The 17091-nt window shown below is 39.9% G+C and overlaps 1 long non-coding RNA gene across 1 annotated transcript in view; it reads left to right on the top strand.

The window, feature by feature from the left end:
• LOC115522188 overlaps positions 1-14362 on the top strand; it is a 30181-nt gene extending 15819 nt beyond the window's left edge. Inside the window, exon 4 of the long non-coding RNA XR_003971278.2 lies at positions 14212-14362. This is a non-coding gene — a long non-coding RNA (uncharacterized LOC115522188). The remainder of the gene's footprint in view (positions 1-14211) is intronic.
• The last annotated feature ends 2729 nt before the right edge of the window (positions 14363-17091 follow it).

Genomic DNA, 17091 nt, shown 5'->3' with positions numbered 1-17091 from the left:
TGGCCTTTGGCCCAATTTCTTTGGAAAACAGTTTCAGGCTTGAAGATATTTTAATTCATTGTAATGCTTGATATTGTCTCTACTGGGATGGCTTTTGGCACAGGGACAATGAAGAGACCTAGCAAAGTGTGACTGTGGAGCCAGGTTTGCTTTCTGGGATCTCATAGTTGGATAATTATGGACACAACAGGAATCCTGTTACAAAGGACTTTGTCTTTGTCTCCCCTTGGTTCCTGGGATGTTCACTCCATGTTCGCTAATTACGAACTGAGTTAGAGAATCAATATGAAGAACTTGGGGTATAAGAATTGATTTCCTTTTTTTCAACCAGATGTTATGAGTGGGCAAGAGAGGGAAGGATGACAGGGAAGGAGGAGGGTGTGGTGGTTCAGAGCCTGCTCCCAGGAGTCACATGGACCTGGGTTGGAGTCCCAGCAATGACTCTTCATAGCAGCATGGCCTCAAGCATGTGGCTTCAGTTCTCTGAGCCTCACTTTTCCTCTTCAAGGATGATACCTGTTTTTACTTCATGATGCCGACATAAGGCTTAAATGAGATCCTGCATGAAATAGATTGAGCACTGGGCATCTAGTGACTGCCTAGTAAATATCAACTATTATTGATGGTGGAGTGTTTTCTGAACTTTTTTGGGCAGTGCACATTCTAGAGGTGGCATGATAGTGGAGAAGATGCCAGATCTTTGAAATCTGAGAGAATTCGCTCCCATTTCTAAATCTGCCACTTCCTAGCTCTGTGACTGTGGGCAATTTGCTTTCCCTCTCTGATCTGCCAAGAAGGAGTAAAATACCTGCACTGCAGAATTTTGGTGGAAAAAGCATACAGCCCAGGTTATGGTTCACTCAGAACTTACTCAGTTCTCTTTCTTCTTTTCATTTTACAACAAAGAATGTTTAGCCCATGCGTTTATTTTCTCACATGTGGCTTGCGGCCAAAGTTGGCAGTTAGATTTTTAACATTTCTCAAGGATAAGAGGGTAAGGCACAGAATGGGTGAAAGCATTAATTAAATGCTGGCTTTGGAAGGCAAAATGCTACAGCATTCCAAAAGGAAACTAAGTATTAATTGGAACAGAAATATTCAGGATCAAATAAGCAAAGACAACAAGCTCTGAGATGCTATTTTAACCGCAGGAGATGGAACCAAGCTTTAGGAGTGTCTGCTTGTCTTAACCCTTAATTAGGATGACGATGGAAGGGAGGAGACTGATGGCAGTTGGTATTCATTGGGTCCTTACTCTTTTCTAGGTGTGGTGCTAAGCACTTGACATGCCATATTTCTTTTAATCTTTCTAATAACTCTGTGAGGGAGATATCATTATCCCCATTTTACAGATAAGGAAACTTCCAAGGTCATTGGCTAGTAAGAGGCACACTAGTATTAGAATCAAAGCCTGAGTGTGGAGCCCCAGGTGGTAAAGCCTTACCCCAGTGTATCACATGGACTTCCTCCCATGGACCAGCACTTTGAGGAAATATTCTGTTCCCTTACCATTTTTATAAAAAGGGGTTTTCCTAGCAGCTAAAATGCTCTTTTAAGGGCAATAAGTTTGAAACAATCTTTCATATTGCTTATAAGGTTTGTTTTTAATGATTGGAGAAATGCTTATTTCCAATGGTTAATGAACTAAGCATGAAATAATATTTACAATAGTAAAATCTGAATGTCGAGAAGAAAAAAAAGGGGCTCAGAAAAAAAATGTTTTGTTTTTTTTTTTGTTTTGTTTTTAATTTTTTTTTCAACGTTTATTCATTTTTCGGACAGAGAGAGACAGAGCATGAACGGGGGAGGGGCAGAGAGAGAAGGAGACACAGAATCGGAAACAGGCTCCAGGCTCTGAGCCATCAGCCCAGAGCCTGACGCGGGGCTCGAACTCACAGACCGCGAGATCGTGACCTGGCTGAAGTCGGACGCTTAACCGACTGTGCCACCCAGGCGCCCCGAAAAAAAAATGTTTAATAGTGTTATCTCTGGTTATTTGGAAGGATTACCTCTTCCCCCTACCTCAAGTTTTTATTTAAATTCCATTTAGTTAACATATAGTGTATGGAAGGATTACTTCTTTACATTATTTTTACTTTAATTTTACTTCTTTTTCTTCTTCCAAGGTTTCTGCAATCTTTATTTATTATGTTGATAATCAGAGGGGGAACAAGGATAAACATTGGGAAAAATTATGTTGTATGTTGTTAGTGATCAGAGATCTACAATTGTGTAGAAAATAAACACTTGTAGAACCAAACTATGCAGATTGGGGGGGAAAGGGCAGAATCCATCAGAAACTTTTCTTGTCTGTTAACATAGGCTAAATTCATTTGGAACAACAAATTTGCCCCACCAAGAGTGACTGACATAGCTTCAGATCCAATGTATCAGTCTAATGGGTGCAGCATGAGCGCAGTGTGACCACCAGCTGTGAATATCCAGGGCTGGGACACCAAGATGGGACACTGATGAGTGGGGATGGTCTGTGAGAACACGTTTTTACATGGATGAGGTGCCTGGGAGAATGGCAGACTTCACACCACCAGCTAGTTTTCTGTATGGCCCCAGGAAGTCTCGCATTAGAGATCTTTAAAACAAAACAAAACAAAACAAAACAAAACAAAACAAAACAAAGCGAAACAAAAAACAAAACTCTGTTAGCCTTCACTTAAAATTTTGAGCTCTAAATACTATCATTAAAAAACAAGATACATCATTTAAACATTTCCAATGTACCAAACACTGTCCTAAATACTAGGATATAATAGTGACTAGGATGAGGTTTCAGTTCTTTTTTTCTTTTTTTTTTTTAAGATTTTATTTTTAAGTAATCTCTACACACAACATGGGGCTCGAAAAGCCCCAAGATCAAGAGTCGCATGCTCCACTGACTGAGCCAGCCAGGCACCCAGGTTTCAGTTCTCATAAAGCTTACATTCTACTTCTACATCAGTTTTTAAGTCAATAGGCAGAGTTTGTGTTATTCTGTATAAATACTGTTCTTTGTTCAGCCAAAAGTTATGCTCTGATACTTTTTTGTTTCTTGTTTTTTATACAACTGCTGTTTTTTTTCTAGTTGATGCGGTCCTTCAGTATTTGTCATTTGCTTAGTTTTCAAGGTACTTATTGCTCTTTATTCCCATTGCTGCTAAAATCTGTCAAATGCCTATCAATAATATTTCTAAATGTTCAGAGACATCGGGTACTCCATTCAATACTTTGTTTCTCCTCTTCTCTCTCCCCCTACCAGAGACATCTCTTCTGCTTCCTTACATCTTTCTTCTCTCATCTGGACAGCTGATACTTGCCCACACTTGTGGGTTGGGCCCTCTGTTTCCTGGATTCGGCGTCTTCCCTTGTGTTACTGTGTTCCTTATATATTCTTCACTACCTCCATAAGAAAGATTGCTTAGGAGATCTCGCATAACTGATTATGTAGCTGGGCTTCCCTCGTACTTGGTTCATAGTTTATCTTTGTACATAAATGTTGACTGAAAATGATTTTCCATCAGAATTTTGAAGCTTATTGAAAAATCTGGTGCAATTACAACTTTCTTTGCTTTGTAGGTGAATATTGTTTTTTTCCTCTCTGGATTCTTTTAGGGTTTTCTCCTTATTTCAGCACAGTGACATTTCTCAATGATGGATTAAATTTATTTTTCTGGGTGTTTGGTGGGATTTTTCAATCTGAAAACTCATGTCTGTCCATTTGGGAGGTTTAATTTCTAGCAAAAGCTCTGTTAACTGACTTCTACTTAATTGCATTGCTAGATTAACCCACACTATCCATTCTGCCTGAAAAATATATTGACAAATGCTCACAGCATTCTAAATGCTCATACATAGGAGTAAATAAAACCCATAGTTTTTATTTCCATCAGTTGACTTGTGTGCTAATTACCACTATCAGTCAGTTGCATTTGTTCCCAAACCTGCTTATGCCAGTTGCACTTGCTATTAGAATTATATAAATTAGTTAAAAATTGTACCTACCAATGAACTTAAGTATGAAAAGAGAGTTGTTACCAGGAAAACCAGGTTGAAAACTTTGGGAAAAAATGGATGAAGTCAATTTGCTTAAGTAAAAGACTGAGAAGGGGCGCCTGGCTGGCTCAGTCCGCTAAGCAGCCGACTTCAGCTCAGGTCATGATCTCACGGTCCGTGGGTTCGAGCCCCGCATCGACCGCTTAACCGACTGAGCCACCCAGCACAGCTGAGCTGTCAGCACAGCTGAGCTGTCAGCACAGAGCCTGGAGCCTGTTTCAGATTCTGTGTTGCCCTCTCTCTGACCCTCCCCTGTTCATGCTCTGTCTCTCCTTGTCTCAAAAATAAAACATTAAAAAAAAAAGTAAAAGACTGGGAAAATGCAAACTCTAGAATAATTCAGCACTCAGATTGCTTTGACAGTGGCTTTAAGTTCTTGTTCTTTTTTTTTTTTTAAGTTTATTTATTTTGAGAGAGAGAGATTGAGAAATTGTAGAGGAGGGGCAGAGAGAGAGGGGGAGAGAGAGAATCAAAGGAGGCTCCGTGCTGTCAGTGCAGAGCCCACCTCGGGGCTCAAACTCATGAACCATGAGATCATGACCTGAGCCTAAATCAAGAGTCAGACACTTAACTGACTGAGCCACCCAGACACCCCAGTTATTGCTCTTCTTTAAAGAAATTGAAATCGGAAGTTTTAGACAATGCATTCTAGGAAATGCATTGGAAATGGCTTAAAGATCCAGTTAGCAGACCGATACTCAAAGAAAAATCCTTGGCCTGAATGAAAAGATTGGTGAATGAGTGCATATTTATGTTTAAAGCAAAAATAAAATGGCTAAAAACTTACTTTAAAGTGTAGAGACCTGACAGTTGTCACTTAATCAAATGATAAAGTTGACATCACCAATACTGGATCAAACTGTACCTCCTGATAGGATGCACTGAGAAGGGATACCATGTCCCTGCAGTGGTATTTTGCCAAAAATGTAAAATGCCAATCTCTTCATAAGGAAACACAAGATAAACACAAGTTGGGGGATGTTCTACAAAATAACTGGCCTGAACAATTCAAACACGTCAAAGTCAAGAAAGACAATAAAAGGCTGAGTAAAGGTGATCAAAGAGACATAAGAACTAGATGTGTGGCTCTGGATTGGGTTCCAAACAGGCAAAACGTTAAGATGTTTTTAGGACAGGGCACCTGGGTGGCTCAGTCCTTAGGCATCGACTTCAGCTCAGGTCATGATCTCATGGTTTGTGAGTTTGAGCCCCACATCCAGCTCTCTGCTGTTGGCACAGAGCCTGCTTTGGATCCTCTATCCCCTGCCCCTCTCTCCCCTCCCTGGCTCTCACTCTCTCTCAAAAATAAATACACTTTTTTTTTAAAATGTTTTTAGGACAATTGATAAAATTTGAAAATGGACTATAGATCTGTAGATTAGATAATAGTATCGTATCAATGTTAAATTTCCTGATTTTGATAACTGTACATGATTGTGTAAGATGATGTCCTTATTAGAAAATATACTCTGAGATATGTAGGGATAAAGGGCTATGATGTCTCCAACATACGTACTTTCAAATAGTTCAGAAAAAATTACATGAAAAAAATACAGAGAGAATTATGAAGACAAAGCAAATGGGGATAAATATAAATAACTGATAAATCTGGGTAAAGGGTATGCAGTTCTTTGTATTGTTGATGCAAATTTTCTCTAAGATTGTAATGATATAAAAATACAAAGTTACAAAAATATATACAGTAAAAAATAGACGTTTATTTTGATAATCTATTATAATTATTTCTATAATCAAATTTCCTTGTAATTGGCCAACCCTGGAGCTTCCCAGGCAAGAACAGATTATGGTGTCACCAGGTTGGTGTTTCAGGGTCATGGGTTGAATGTGGAAGAGCGGAAAGCATTGAGGCTGGAGAGAGGCAGAAGGCAGATGGTGAAGATGTGCTTTACAGCTTAAAGGACTTGAACTTTGGGAAACTGGTGAAGGACTGTTAAGGAGAGAGTTCTGTGAACCCATTTATATTTTAGAACGGTCACTCTAGCTGCTGGTATGCACTGTGAATAGAAGAGGAAAGGGGAAGATGCAGGACTGAGGCTACTTTAGTTACTTAAAAGGGGAGTAACCAGATTTTGTATTACATTTGTGGCAGTGAGGATGGACACAAATGGAGGGATTCAAGACCACTTTAGAGGTGGAATCATCAAATGGGAGAACTGACCAAAGTCACAGGGAGTGGGAACAGTACAAGTTGACTCGAGTTACCTTCTTTAGGTGACTAAGTAGATGGTGATAATATTAACCTGGCAGGGACTTTAATGCAAGAAACGGAGGAGGAGTAGAGTGAGAGGGTAGAGCAAGATGATGAGTTACATTAGATCATGATGAATTTAAGCCTCAGTGGGAATCAGATAGATAGACATATGACTATGTGCAATCACCTCCCCCTCAGTTCATAGCACACAAAGAACATGTATCTTAGAATTGGTCAAGTATGAAAACTCTGGCAGATTGCTTTCCAGTTTAGCTGTTCTGTTATTCTCTCCCATCAGCAGTGCAAGAGGATTGGTTGGTGTTTTCCCATATCCTTGCCAACACTTGGTATTTCCTGACTTTTTCATTTTTACTAATTTGATGGGATATCTAATGACAGTTTGTAATTCGCTTTTTACTAGTAAATTTAGGCTTTTTCTTTTTCTTTTTTTAAAACTTTTTTTTCACGTTTATTTATTTTGAGAGGGAGAGAGCTCTTGTGGGGGGGGCGGGGCAGGGAAGAGGCAGAGAGATAGAGAGGGAGAGAGAGAATCCCAAGTAGGCTCTGTGCTGACAGCACATGAAGTGGGATACCATTTCACAGACCATGAGATCATGACCTGAGCAGAAACCAAGAATTTTGAAACGCTTAACCCACTGAGCCACCCAGGAGCTCCTAGGCCTTTATCCTTTTCTTTTTTTGCTTATTAGCCACTCAAGTTTCCTCCTCGGTAAATTTAAGTGTATCTCATTTGCTCATTCTTCTACTGGGTTTCCAGTTCTTTTCTTGTTGATTTTGAAGGAATTTTTGAGTGTTGTAGATATTAATCTCTTACCAACTTTAAATATTGCAGGTATCTTTTCCCAATTTTTCATCTGTATTTTGTTTATGAAATCTCTAATTAAAAAAAATTTTTTTTAATATTTATTTGTTTTTGAGAGAGAGAGAGAGAGAAAGAGAGAGACAGAACATGAATGGGGGAGGGGCAGAGAGAGAGGGAGACACAGAATCTGAAGCAGGCTCCAGGCTCTGAACTGTCAGCACAGAGCCCAACATGGCCTCAAACCCAAGAACCATGAGATCATAACCTGAGCTGAGGTTAGATGCTCAGGTGCCACCCAGGTGCCCCTGAAATCTCTAATTTTGGTGTAATCAAATGTAATATTTTCCTCTGTGTAATGTCTGCTTTTAGAGTGTCAACAGGTTCTTTCTCACAGGTCACACAGATAGGAGTTTCTATTAACTTTATAATTTTACTTTTTATATTTATGCCTTTGCTTTTTTGTAATTCACCATTGTGTATGGTCTGAAGTAGAGATCCAACTTTATTTTTCACATATGGTAAACTGGTTTTCCCAACATCATCTCCAAGAAAATCCATCCATGTCCATTTATTATTATCTAACAAATTGCTATGTATACCTGGGTCTATTTCTGAGCTCTTAATTCTGTCCATTGGTTTATTTGCTCCTTTATATCAATGCATTGATGACTTATTGTGGTTTAAAATATGCCTTAACAACTAGTAATGTGGATAGTCTTTCTTGGTTCTTCTTTTTCAAAATTTGCTTAGCTGTTTGTAGACATAAATTCTACCAGTAACTTATAAGAAATATATTTGATATAGATATTTCAAAAATAGAATCTAATAGTCTCTTGAGCAGTGAGTTTACTTTTGTTGAAACTAAGATTCATATTATATATGAATTATTCTTATTTTATGTTTACTATGCTTTATATTTTATTATTTTTTTTCTTTTCCTTCCTTTCATTAAATTGAATTTTCTTCTGTTGGCTTGAAATACATGCATTCTATTTTTATTTTATTTATTTATTTATTTATTTTTTAATTTTTTTTTAAATTTTTTTTTTAACGTTTATTTGTTTTTGAGACAGAGAGAGACAGAGCATGAATGGGGGAGGGTCAGAGAGAGAGGGAGACACAGAATCTGAAAAAGGCTCCAGGCTCTGAGCTGTCAGCACAGAGCCCGATGGGGGCTCGAACTCACGGACCGTGAGATCATGACCTGAGCCGATGTCGGACGCTTAACCGACTGAGCCACCCAGGTGCCCCATGCATTCTATTTTTAACGAATTAAGACAAATATTTGTAGTTATCCTCCTTAATAATGTCTTAAACATAATACTGTCACTATTTTCCTCCTGAACAAGACAAAAATATTAGCATGTTTTCACATCCCTTATTTTTTCTCTTTTGTCTCCACTCGACAACTCTTTTCTCTTTTGTCTCCACTCTTTTGTCTCTAGACTTTGTCTAGAATTTTCATTTTGAATTGTTAGAGATTGCTATGGTTAATTTCATGTGTCAACTTAGCCAGACTTCAGTACCCAGATATTTGGTCAAAAGCCAGTCTAAATGTTTCTGTGAAGGCATTTTTTACAGGTTAGCATTTAAATCAATAGGCTTTGAGTAAAGCAGATTAGACTATATAGTGTGGGTGGGTCTCATCCAATCAGCTGAATGCCTTAGGAGAAAAATGTCAGAGGTCCTCTGAAGGAGAGGGAATTCTGCCTCTAGACTACCTTCAGACTTGAGCCCAAACATTATCTCTTCCCTCAGTCTCCAGCCTGCTGGCCTTCCCTGCAGAGTTTGGACTTGGCAGCCCCCAACAACTGCAGGAGCCAATTTCTTAAACAAAAAATTGTTCTCTCCCTCTTTCTGTCTCTCCAAACACATCCTATTGTTCCTCAGAGAACCCTGACTAACGTAGGTATATACTTAGATTTTTTCTTCAACCATTCTCGAGAATGGTGTAACCTTGAATCTAGAATTGAGATTTAGGATTCATTCTCTTAAATCTGACTGGCTGGGTTTGAATCCTGTCTGAATCACTTACTGCATGATTTTTTGAAATTTTTAATTGAAATATTATATGCGTATACAAAGGCAAACATATAATTAAGGTACAGCTCAATGAATTTTCAGAAAATGAACACACTGGTGTAACTAGTGAAATAAAAAACCAAAACATTACTAACACTCAAATTTTCCTTATGCCTATCAGCAGTCACTCCTCATACCCTTACTAAGGTAAATCACAATTCTTACTTCTAAAAGAGTAAATATTTTTTTATTTACTCTTTTTTGTCCTATCAATTTTTGCATTTTATATACAAGGAATCATACAGCATGTATGTTTTTGTATCTATCTTATTATGCTTAACCCTTTTTTTGGTATGATTAATTTCGGTGGCTGTATGTAATTGTAGTCTGATCATTGTTGTGTAGTATCTTGCATAGTGTTTCATGATATGACATACTACAATTTATTGATTGATTTTACTTTTTATGAGCATTTGGTATTTTCCAGTTTTCTGTTTGTTTGTTTGTTTTTCCTATTATGAATAGAGTTACTATAAACATTCTAGTGCATGGCTTTTGGTGAGCAGAGGTAGGCATTCCTGTTGAGTATATCACTGGGGGTGGAACTGCTGGTTCTTCAGGTATGTATAGTTCAGCTTTGGTCAATACTGCTAACCAAATCTCCAAAGTAGGTGTGTCAGTTTAGACCCCCATCACCAATGTCACCCGCACATGATATTTTTCTGTTTCTTTTAGTTGTCCTGGTTCTGGTTGGTTTGTATTACCTTGTGGTTTTTTGCATTTTCCTAATGACTAGCAGAGCTGAGTACCTTTTATCAGACATTTGGTTATCTTCTTTTGCAAAAAGATCTTTTGTACCTTTTCCTAAGGTGTTGTTGGCCTTGTTCTAGTTTATTAGGGTGGAAGATTAAGTTATTGATTGAAGTCTTTCCTCTTTTCTGATATAGGTATTTGAAGGTATGCATTTCCCTCTAAGCATTGTTTTAGCTACCTCCCATAATTTTTTAAAAATATTTTTAACACATTAATTTTTGAGAGACAGAGACAGAGCACAAGCAGGGGAGGGGCAGAGAGAGAAGGAGACACAGAATCCGAAGCAGGCTCAAGCTCCAGGCTCTGAGCTGTCAGCACAGAGCCCAACACAGGACTTGAACCCATGAACTACGAGATCATGATCTGAGCAAAAGTTGGATGCTTAACCGACTGAGCCACCCAGGCACCCCTACCACATCCCATACATTTTGACATTATGGTTGTGTTTTCATTCAGTTCAAGATGGTTTTTAATTTCTCTTGGGAATTCTTCTTTGACCCACGGATTATTTAGAGATATGTTGTTTAATTTCCAGATATTTGAGGAATTCTGAGATTTCTTTCTGCTAATAATTTCTAACTTAATTCCATTGTGGTTGGAGAACACACTTTGTATAATTTCAGGCCTGTTACATTTATTAAGACTTGTTTTATGGATTAGCATATGCATCAGATTTTATTTGACTTTCAGAAGCTTTTAGCCCAGCTCATTTAGCCTTCTGCCCTCCTGCTTTGGAGTCCGCAAACCTGTGGTCAGGAAAATCAAGCATGTCTGAAGGCTCCTCATTTCTGTTTTTTCCACTCTAGCCACCAGCAATAGAAGAAAGCTTTGATGGTTTCCCTTTCCCCCAGTAGTGGCTGTCTGCCTGGGCCAAGTCCCAGTCCTCCACCCATGTCCCGATGTGGCAAATGCCGCCAGGGGAGTGTATCAGCTGCTGATCTGATAGCTCTCCAGTGAACTGTTCTCTCCTCTGTGGGGTGTTTAGTCCTTTCAGTCCTTATTCCAAAGTCCTTGACATCTGGAAAATGTGATTTTTTTTCTTTTTTTTTTTTTTTTTTTTTTTTTTTTTTTTTGGGTAATCTGTCTAGGTTTTAATAGTTGTTAGTGTCAGGGTTGGCCTGTTTAAACCTCCTACATTCTACCCAGAAGTGGAAGTTGTTTTTCCTATTTTAGATAACAGCATACTTTGCTATGCTGTTTACTCACCTTTATTTTACATATGGCTTGTAGCATTCGTATAGATTTGTTTCTCCTCTCTTTATTCTCCTCCTCCTCCTCCTTTTCCTCCTCTTCCTCTTATTCCTCCTCCTCCTTTTTTGAGAGAGAGAGAGCAAGAGCGAGAGCAAGAGAGCATATGAGTAGGGAAGGAGCAGAGAGAGAATCCAAAGCAGACTCCATGTTGTCAGCACAGAGCCAAATGTGGGGTTTGATATTGCAAACTATGAGATCATGACCTGAGCTGACATTAAGAGTCGGATGCTTCACTGACTGTGTCACCCAGGTGCCCCTTGTTTCTCTTCTTGCTGGAATACTAACTACAAAAGAATTTTCAAAGAATATTTCCAAAGAGAATATTGTTTTGAGTGATAAAACTGGCACTTTTTGTATAGATTAAAATTCTGAGGGGTGCCTGGCTGGCTCAGTTGGAAGAACATGTGATTCTTGATCATAGGGTTGTGAGTTTGAGCCTCATGCTGGGTGTGGAGATTACTAAAATAAATAGGTGGATGGATGGATGGATGGACGGATGGACAGACAGACATAAACTTAAAAAATCCAGTTTTGATGCTCTTTTCCTTTAAAACTTTTGAAAATACTGCTTTTCTTCATAATAGTATTATTCATAATAGTCCCAAATTAGAAAACAACCTAAATGTCTATCAACAGTAGTACAGATAAATAAACTTTTCCTATATTTCTACAATACAGCAATGTTTCTAACTGGAAACAATGTTGCCTCCCAGGAGACATTTGGCAATGTCTGGAGATATTTTTTTGGTTCTTATAACTTGTTGGGAGAGGGAAGAGGATTGCTATTGGCATCTACTGGGTAGAGACTGAGGACACTGCTAAATATCTTGCATTGCATAGGACAGTCTTCCCATAAAAGAATTATCTGGCCCAAAATATAAGCACTGCTGAGGTTGAGAAACTCTGCTCTATTATCAGTGAGAATAGATGAACAATTGCTACATGGATGCAAACACATAACTCCCATAAACATATGTTGAGCTAAAGACGCCAGATACAAATTAGTATATACAGTGTGCATATATTTATGTAAAATTCAAAAATAGAAAAAAACTAATTCATGGTGTTAGCAGTTAGGATGGAGCTGTCTGTGGGGTACAAATGGTGACTGGTAAGGGCCAATTAAAAGGGCCTTTTAATATGAGGGTTAGTTACACAGATGTATTCACATTGTGAAAATCAAGCTGTGCTTTATAAATGGTGAGATACAAATATATAATTATTTACATATATAATTATACATTATGTGATATATAAATTTTATATATGTATATGTATATATACATACTTATATTGGAATAAATGTTTTTCAGAATTCCATTGTCTGCTTTTAAGAGATGATCTGTTCTTCCTCTTTGGAAGCATTTTCTCTTTGTTTTTGATATCCTAAGCTATCATTTTAATGTGAATAAGAGTGGGTTTATTCATACATATCTGTTTGTCACTCTACGAAATGTTTTTTGTAAATTTTTAAATGTTTATTTATTTTTGAGAGAGAGACAGAGTGTGAGCCGGGGAGGGGCAGAGAGAGAGGGAGACACAGAATCCAAAGAAGGCTCCAGGCTCTGAGCTGTCAGCACAGAGCCCAACGTGGGGCCCAAACTCATGAACCACAAGATCACGACCTGAGCCAAAGTTGGACACTTAGCTGACTGAGCCACCCAGCCACCCCACTGTGAGATCTTTTAATCTAAAGTCTATTCTTTCTTTCTAATCTTGGGAAAAAATTTTAGTTATTGTTTCTTCAAATATTTTCTTACCTATGCTTATTTTTTACCCCTTCTGGGATTTTTATTATCTAAATGCTGACAGGTCTGCTTCTCTCTTCCATATATGTCTTGTAGCTTCTCTTCTATAGTTTATTATTTTTTCATCTCTTCCCAGTTATTCCTCTGGATGATTGTCTTGACTGGAATTTCCAGTCTCACTAATTCATTCTTCAAGTTTATTCAGGCCACTGAATGGGTAGGAACAACCGTTGAGTGGTCTTGAGCTATTTTCCCATAAAGGCAAACAAAATGGAAATAAGGTTGACAGGAAATACACAGTTTCTTAAAAAAAAAAAAAAGAAGTAAAAATAAATAAAATAAGTTTCTGCATTCTGTTATTCAACCAATCTATAAAGTTCCTTTTAAAAAAAAACAGCATTGGTTTTTAATTTAATATTTAATATTTTAATATTTAATTGATATTAAAACAGTTAATATTTTGCAAACCAGCTTTGCTAATTTTTTTTTTATTATTTTTCAACATGAGTATTTGTTCTTGAGTCATTTTACAAACTCTTCTATATTTTTGAAGATATTTGTTGTGCTTATTTGAATTGTCTGTTCTGGCCCTTCAGCTGGGCTTTATCTGATATTCATTGGCTACCCTTTTGACTTTCTTTTGTGGTGTTGCTCGCCTCGGTTATTCTAATTTGTGATCACACACACCAGCTTTCCCCTTGGGGGCTCATCGCCTTGGTTGGGAATGTGTGTCCAGGCGGAGGGCTGAAAGGATTGGCCCCTGTTGTGTTCTGCAAAGTTTTAAGAATGTGAGTATGTGTGCTCGGGTGTACACCTCAAGATGAGTGCCCTGGCCTTCCAGCCTGGAACTAACCACTGCTTCTTTCCCTGTCCCTGAGGAGTCTGGCTATACTTACCCTTGGGCACTGCTCTTTCCAAGAGCTGTCTTCTTTGGCTGACATCCCCTTGTCCTCAGGCTGTGGGGCAAGGAGGAGTGTCCTGAGCCAGGCCATTTGTGTGCACCTGCTGTTCTCGGTTCCCAGCCCAGCCAGTGCCCTGCTGCTGCTCTGTCTCCAGGCACTGGCTGGCAGGCAGTCCCACCCTCAGCCCCCATGGAAATGCAGGAAAGAGCAGCTCTAAGGCCCTCTTCAGAATCTGTTACCTGGTTGGCACTTGGCTGTCCTCCTATTCCCTACGCCACTGTTTTCCATCTCCATTGGGACCCAACCAACTTCTGGCTTTCCAGAGGGATTCCTCACAGTTTTGACAGGACCTCAGACTCATCCAGCTCCTTATCACTTTCATTTTTCCTCCAGGGTCGGACTGTGGTGAGGGAGCCAGCAGCCCTTTGTTAGTTTATCATGTTGCTGGAAACCAGAAACAGCAGTGAGAATGGACTTTAAAAGCAGCCTCTTGAAGACTCTTAAATATGGAGAACAAACAGAGGGTTACTGGAGGGGTTGTGGGAGGGGGGTGGGCTAAACGGGGAAGGGGCATTAAGGAATCTACTCCTGAAGTCATTGTTGCACTATATGCTAACTAATTTGAATGTAAATTTAAAAAATAAAATTAAAAAAAAAACCAACCTCTTGATAACCATGTGACCTCAGGCTAGTTATTTAAGTTTGGACATCTGTGAAATATGGCTGATAATGGGTTGCTTCAGAGGGTCATTGTGGGTTGGCACAGCACTGGCACATAGTATCAGTTAATCATATGAGCTATTGTTATTATGACAGGGTGTAGGCCATCATCAGTGGGGAGCTGAGGCTGGTGGTTAGAATTGTGGATTTGAATGTCACATCCCTGTGGTAATGAAGAGTGAGGAATTAAGATGGTGTAGGGAGGGGTCCTGGCATTTAAGGGTTAGTGGACAAAGAAAGAAAAGGAGAGGGAGACGGAGGGTGTATCTCAGGAAGAGATAGGGCCACAGAGCCAGGGGAAAGGAAAGTCTCAAGAAAAGGAAGGGGGTCATCTGCAGAACCAGAGGCTCTGGAGAAAACAAATTTTTGTTTTTAATTTTTTTTTTAGCAGTCAGATACTCCTTGGTGAATTTAGATCGGTTTTAGTGGAGAGGAGGGGACAGAAGCCAGATTATAGCCAGTTGGGAAAGAAAGAGGAAGTAAAGAAGTAGAGACATGTATAGACCTTTCTTCCCAAATATTTGGCTGTGAAAAGAAGGAAAGAGATTAAGGCGATGGCTGGGAGAAGTGTCCAGTCAGAAGAAACACAAGTGGGTTTGTTTCTTGTAGGTAGAGAGCCAACTCCATCTCTCCCATCTCTTTCCCCTTCCTTCTTCCCTTCTCCTTCACCCCTTTCCTCTTCCTTCCCTCTAGTTCTCTTCTCTAAGCTTAACTTTGGATCATTCTGCAAATGAAGCAGGTGACTAGGAAGCTCTGGGAGAGAGAGTGCAGCCAACTTGAGGAGGGCAGGGTGAACGGGGAACAGCACTTGCCCTGAGGAGCAGAGCAATGGGGTCCCAAGCCCAGGTGTGCCTTGGATCCTTGCCCGTTGTTGCAGGTGGGGAGGAGCCATATCAGTGTAGGTAGGTTTGCGATGGGGAGAAATGGGGTAGGGGAGGAAAGTAATCAGGGTTTCTGCCAGTGTATTTAGTTTGGTTTATTAAGAACCTCAGGAGTCTTGAAATGGGCATCTTCATCTTTCCCAGAGACGGGTAATACTCTCTTCTCACAGAGCTCTGCACAAGACTGGGATAAAGTGATGTGTGTGGAAGGCCCTTGTGAGCTGTGAGCTGTGCATTGCTGGCAGAGGAAAGGCATTCACTGAAAATATCTAATTTTGCCTGATTATTGGCTCAGATGATGCCAGGACTCCATTACACAGTGATGACCCCTGGGGGGACGCAGGCACAGGGTCCATGGTGTGACCCATCCTTTTTGGAGTGATTTTATTTTAAGTATCAGCAGACTATTATGAGGTTCCCCCTGATTACTTAGAAATGAGGGAATCAGACTGCCTCCTACAGTCCAATACTGAAATGAACACACATTGAAGTGCAGCTGGAGGGGGCTGCATAGATCCCAGCCTCAAAACCTTTCACGCCCACCAGATGTCTTCACAGGTTGACTCGTGACAGGTATTTTGGGCCCAGATGCTATTTGTGGAGATAACATCTCTACCACTTGGGTCTCTTAGATTCTGTTTTCAGCTACTTGTTGTATTTGTGTGTGTGGGGGAGATGCATATGTGTGTGTGTATGCATCTGTGCAGATGTGCACATGTATTTAGGGGGTGGGATCTATCCGCTATATGCAGAAGTGCCAAAAAGAAAGAATGGTAGGTGGAGGGTGTACAGCATTCTTGATCTTCTAATATTCTGATTGAAAATACCCATAAAGCTGAGAACAAAAGGCATTAAGAGCCCTCGATTTCTAAAGGGAGGAGCTAGACCAGTTATGCAGAACATGCCAAATAGGGATCAAGAAATCTAGTTGCATTGCTGCTTTGGGAGTATAAAGAGGCATGTAAATGCTGGAGAGAGAGTGACCAAGAGCAGGAATCCCTGCCCACACATACCTCAAAGGAAGGGCAGGAGGCTCCCTGAGAACCACTGAGAGAATGTGGTATCACCTTGAGTTCAGAGGGCAATCTGGAACAGATGCCTATTCCTTCCTAAAACTGAAAGCAAGAGGTTGTCTAGGGGTGCCTGGGTGGCTCAGTTGATTAAGCATCTGACTCTTGATTTTGGCTCAGGTCATAATCTTGTGGTTTGTGAGTTCAAGCCCCGCACTGGGCTGCGCGATGATAGCATGGAGCCTGCTTGGGATTCTGTCTCTCTGTCTCTCTCTGCCCCTTCCCTGCTCTCTCTCTCTCTCTCTCTCAAAATAAATAAACTTAAAGAAAAAAGAGGTTGGCTAGAGCCTGCCTGAGGAATCAGAGCTACCATGGGTGTGTGGTGGGCTTCCATCAAGGACCCTGAAAAGGAAACCCAAAGGATACTGTCCTTGGGATTGGGTCTCAGGGCACAAGACAGAGACAGCAGTGATTAGATTGGCTGGTGTGTGTGTGTGAGTGTGTGTGTGTGTGTGCACGTACACATGCATGCTTGTGTGTGAACTGGAAATTTATTCTCCCTAGGCACTGTTGGGAGATACTCATTATGCTCAGTTTCTCATTCAGAGAGGTGCATCTTGCAGTGGCCTCAATGCTTCCCACTAGAATTGTCTTCTGCCTCC

Source organism: Lynx canadensis, chromosome A1 (genome assembly GCF_007474595.2).
Source record: "Lynx canadensis isolate LIC74 chromosome A1, mLynCan4.pri.v2, whole genome shotgun sequence".
NCBI lineage: Eukaryota > Metazoa > Chordata > Mammalia > Carnivora > Felidae > Lynx > Lynx canadensis.
The sequence above is the reverse complement of the archived record's forward strand: the minus strand, read 5'-3'. Positions and strand labels throughout refer to the sequence as shown.